This window comes from Anopheles ziemanni, assembly GCF_943734765.1.
Source record: "Anopheles ziemanni chromosome X unlocalized genomic scaffold, idAnoZiCoDA_A2_x.2 X_unloc_14, whole genome shotgun sequence".
Classification (NCBI taxonomy): domain Eukaryota; kingdom Metazoa; phylum Arthropoda; class Insecta; order Diptera; family Culicidae; genus Anopheles; species Anopheles ziemanni.
This window is the reverse complement of record NW_026689752.1, coordinates 117501-123360: the sequence shown is the minus strand read 5'-3', so window position 1 is coordinate 123360 and position 5860 is coordinate 117501.

Genomic DNA, 5860 nt, shown 5'->3' with positions numbered 1-5860 from the left:
TGCACTAAATATAATTGTTCTACGCCAACTTGCTATCTCTTCTCTAACTTGCCGTTATTCTTGGTCCAAGTCCCATTTCATTCGTTTTCGGACCCATTTTGCTATATGTTTCACTAATAGCTTCGGCCATGGACAAGCTGATATTCTGTTTGTATTTTTGCTTGATAGTCCCACTCAAGACCATTCCAAAACACACCGCAACTTGTCGCTCGGTGGCAAACTGACCGAGTTATAATTCATGAAAAATACCTCAACTTGGTACACCATGTGGTCGGCCCAAACCATATACCGACCAAACGACCGACTTGGAGCACCCTGACCGGGTTGCCCCCATATAATGAAAGTTGCGTCTCTACACGCCCAACTTATGAATATTCTACGCCAAGTCGCTATCTCTTACCGGTAAGCCGGTATTCACCTTCCAAGGGTGATTTTGGTCAAGTGCCATTTCCTGCGACTTGGTCCCCGAATTGGACCATCATCACCTAATATCTCCGTGGTCTTTCAACTCAGCCTCATAAAACTTTCAGGGTAGATAGGTCTCCCCAAGACCTTTCCAACGGTGAGCCGTTTGCCTCGCTCGGCCATCTACAGCCGAAGTTATTAATGGTACTTGGTACCTTACCCTGTTTTTTCCATACTTGTTCGTACTTGGGTACAAACTTTGGATCGCCCATATCTCCACTTTGGAGGCCAGGTAGCACCTTGGCCCCATATACTTTTTTGTTGGTCATGCCATGCACCAAATATAATTGTTCTACGCCAACTTGCTATCTCTTCTCCAACTTTCCGTTATTCTTGGTCCAATTCCCATTTCATTCGTTTTTGGACCCATTTTGCTATATGTTTCACTAATAGCTTCGGCCATGGACAAGCTGATTTTCGATTGGTATTTTTCCTTGATAGTCCCACTCAAGACCATTCCAAAACACACCGCAGCTTGTCGCTCGGTGGCAAACTGACCAAGTTATAATTCATGAAAGGTACCTCAACTTGGCACACCACGTGGTCGGCCCAAACCATAAACCAACCAAACGACCGACTTGGAGCACCCTGACCGGGTTGGCCCCATATAATAAAAGTTGCGTCTCTACACGCCCAACTTATGAATATTCTACGCCAAGTCGCTATCTCTTACCGGTAAGCCGGTATTCACCTTCCAAGGGTGATTTTGGTCAAGTGCCATTTCCTGCGACTTGGTCCCCGAATTGGACCATCATCACCTAATATCTCCGTGGTCTTTCAACTCAGCCTCATGAAACATTCAGGGTAGATAGGTCTCCCAGAGACCTTTCCAACGGTATGCCGTTTGTCTTGCTCGGCCATCTACAGCCGAAGTTATTCATGGTACTTGGTACCTTACCCTGTTTTTTCCATACTTGTTCGTACTTGGGTACAAACTTTGGATCGCCCATATCTCCACTTTGGAGGCCAGCCAGCACCTTGGCCCCGTATACTTTTTTGTTAGTCATACCATGCACCAAATATAATTGTTCTACGCCAACTTGCTATCTCTTCTCCAACTTGCCGTTATTCTTGGTCCAAGTCCCATTTCATTCGTTTTTGGACCCATTTTGCTATATGTTTCACTAATAGTTTCGGCCATGGACAAGCTGATTTTCTACTTGTATTTTTCCTTGATAGTCCCACTCAAGACCATTCCAAAACACACCGCAACTTGTCGCTCGGTGGCAAACTGACCGAGTTATAATTCATGAAAGGTACCTCACCTTGGTACACCACGTGGTCGGCCCAAACCATAAACCGACCAAACGACCGACTTGGAGCACCCTGACCGGGTTGCCCCCATATAATGAAAGTTGCGTCTCTACACGCCCAACTTATGAATATTCTACGCCAAGTCGCTATCTCTTACCGGTAAGCCGGTATTCACCTTCCAAGGGTGATTTTGGTCAAGTGCCATTTCCTGCGACTTGGTCCCCGAATTGGACCATCATCACCTAATATCTCCGTGGTCTTTCAACTCAGCCTCATGAAACTTTCAGGGTAGATAGGTCTCCCAGAGACCTTTCCAACGGTATGCCGTTTGTCTTGCTCGGCCATCTACAGCCGAAGTTATTCATGGTACTTGGTACCTTACCCTGTTTTTTCCATACTTGTTCGTACTTGGGTACAAACTTTGGATCGCCCATATCTCCACTTTGGAGGCCAGCCAGCACCTTGGCCTCATATACTTTTTTGTTGGTCATACCATGCACCAAATATAATTGTTCTACACCAACTTGCTATCTCTTCTCCAACTTGCCGTTATTCTTGGTCCAAGTCCCATTTCATTCGTTTTCGGACCCATTTTGCCATATGTTTCACTAATAGCTTCGCCCATAGACAAGCTGATTTTCTGTTTGTATTTTTCCCAAATAGTCCTACTCAGGACCATTCCAAATCACATCGTAGCTTGTTGCTCGGTGGCAAACTGACCGAGTTATAATTCATGAAAGTTACCTCAACTTGGTACAACACGTGGTCGGTCCAAACCATAAACTAACCATATGACCGACTTCGAGTCGAGCTAGCGGCTTGGCCTCATATAATCAAATGCGTGTCTTGGTAAGAGCTACTGACGGTCAGAACAATGTAGCTCGCTAGCTCGTGCGCAAACTTGTGTTTTGGTCGAATATTGGGTGTTCGTGTACCACTTCGGGTAACACGGACTTTGGTGCAACTTCACCACTTGTGCACTTAATTACTTCTCGGTCGTTCAAGTCTATGCCTTCATATTCTCAGGGTAGTTAGGTCTCATCAAGACCTTTCCAACGCTATGTCGTTTGTCTTGCTCGGCCATCCACAGCCCGAGTTATTCGAGGTACACCGTACCTTACCCTGTTTTTTCCTCATTTGGGTGCAAACCTTAGAACACCCATATGGCCCACTTGGAGACTAGCTGGCGCTTTGGCCCCATATAATGATAAGTGCGCCTTGACTAGGGCTACTGACGGTCAGAACATTTCAACTTGCTAGCTCGGGCCCACACTTGTGTTTTTCTCGAATATATGGTTCAAGTGTGCCACTTTGGGCACTTTTGGACATTTTGTCCCCACACAACTTTCTTGCCTTGGTAGATAGGGTCTTGTGTTCTCGGGCAAAAAGATGCACCAAGATATGGTCTAACTTTCGTTCTTTTACCGCAAAGCGCTATCTCCAACACCCGAGAAGATAGAAAGTGATTATGTTCGGTATATCGGTCTTCCATGGCCTACTATGGTAAGCCCCTGCAGGTATGCAACCGAAGGTGCTTGGTACATGTATTTGGTGCAATATCGGTGCAAAGTAGGTGTTTCCTTGATCGGGCTATAACTTTCTTGGTTGATGTTGGATTGCTTTGCGGTCTTCGGGGGATAGTTAGGGAACATGTTGGCCAACATTTCCTTATTCCTCAGCCTGGCCGTACCTCTTACCGTCTAGGCGGTATACATGCTCTAAGTTGGAACTTGTGTTCCTTTGGGTATCTTCTCTGACTTTGACGCTTAATAACTTTCGTTCATATGCAGTCTAAGCTCTGCAACTCTCAGGAAAGCTAGTACTACTCATATCCTTTCCATATCAGTCTTTGGCTTGTCGATCCGATGTCTACAGCCTGACTTATTCACGTTGCCTGTGAAGGTAGGTTTTTGCCCATTTTCCAGTTCATGTGGTAACATTCCCGGACTTTGCCGGCTTTCTCTTCATGTGGTAACTTGCTTGCTTGTGTGGTAACTTGAAAGTGTATTTCCGACAGACCCAATCTCGGACTTAGCCGATTTTTCTCTTCATATTATATGGATCCATGACTAGGCCATCTTGCTTGCTTGTGTGGTAACTTGAAAGTGTATTTCTGACAGACCCAATCTCGGACTTAGCCGATTTTTCTCTTCATATCATATGGATCCATCACTAGGCCATCTTGCTTGCTTGTGTGGTAACTTGAAAGTGTATTTCTGACAGACCCAATCTGGGACTTAGCCGATTTTTCTCTTCATATTATATGGATCCATCACTAGGCCATCTTGCTTGCTTGTGTGGTAACTTGAAAGTGTATGTCTGACAGACCCAATCTGGGACTTAGCCAATTTTTCTCTTCATATCATATGGATCCATCACTAGGCCATCTTGCTTGCTTGTGTGGTAACTTGGAAGTGTATTTCTGACAGACCCAATCTGGGACTTAGCCGATTTTTCTCTTCATATTATATGGATCCTGGACTTAGCCGATTTTTCTCTTCATATCATATGGATCCATCATTAGGCCATCTTGCTTGCTTGTGTGGTAACTTGGAAGTGTATTTCTGACAGACCCAATCTGGGACTTAGCCGATTTTTCTCTTCATATCAAATGGATCCATCACTAGGCCATCTTGCTTGCTTGTGTGGTAACTTGGAAGTGTATTTCTGACAGACCCAATCTGGGACTTAGCCGATTTTTCTCTTCATATTATATGGATCCATCACTAGGCCATCTTGCTTGCTTGTGTGGTAACTTGAAAGTGTATGTCTGACAGAGCCAATCTGGGACTTAGCCGATTTTTCTCTTCATATAATATGGATCCTGGACTTAGCCGATTATTAGGTTATTATATATGGATCCTGGACTTAGCCGATTATTAGGTTATTATATATGGATCCTGGACTTAGCCGATTATTAGGTTATTATATATGGATCCTGGACTTAGCCGATTTTTCTCTTCATATCATATGGATCCTGGACTTAGCCAATTATAAGGTTATTATATATGGATCCGGGACTTAGCCGATTTTTCTCTTCATATAATATGGATCCGGGACTTAGCCGATTTTTCTCTTCATATAATATGGATCCTGGACTTAGCCGATTTTTCTCTTCATATAATATGGATCCGGGACTTAGCCAATTTTTCTCTTCATGTGGTAACGTATGCCAATCGCTCACAAGTCATGGGATAAGGGTACTTGTGTTCTTCCATCTTCTAAGTCCCGCACGGGGACATCGTGATCGCCCCAAGTCCGGAATAGCGCCAAGTCAAGCCCCACGCTGGCCGTGCAGGACCTGTTAGCGGGGGCCCCACTGACAGCACTAATCCGGACTTAGAAATTATATCTTTCTAATCGAACACCACACACGCAACACCACCATACCACCATCTCCTTGCAAGTACCTAAGTACCCGCAACTCCATGGTGAAGGCAATGTCACTCCATCACCAACCTCTTTGCACTGCAAGCACTAGCGTACCCACAACACTCCGAAGAAGGCAACGGCGCGCGATGCTCGACTCCACATACCACACCACACCACACCACCGATGGCCAGCCAGCCAGCCAGCCCAGCTAAGGGCTAACCCACCAACCAACCACCAATGGCCTAGGCCAGCCGGATCCCACCTTCAAGTCCAAGCACAGCCAAGTGCAAGTACCGCCAAGTGTTCACCAACCGCCCAACACACCACACCACACCACCGATGGCCAGCCAGCCAGCCAGCCCAGCTAAGGGCTAACCAACCAACCAACCACCAATGGCCTAGGCCAGCCGGATCCCACCTTCAAGTCCAAGCACAGCCAAGTGCAAGTACCGCCAAGTGTTCACCAACCAACCATCACACCAGGTCAGCCGGCCGGTACCCACCTTCAAGTGCCATTACCCTCGGGTGCAAGCTCAATCAAGTGTTAACCAACCAACCCGGCCAAGGCAGCCAACAGGCCGGCACCCTACAGCACCGACCCGCCATTACCACCTCAACCGTTGACCATGCAAGTGGCCTCGGACAACAGGTGACACCCGAAGTACATCCGAAGAGTGTATATCAAGTGTTTGTTCACCAAGTCCTCAACCAACCCCAAGTACCCGGAGGTACCCAGAGTGTTGGATCCGCCAACCACTACCAGCACTC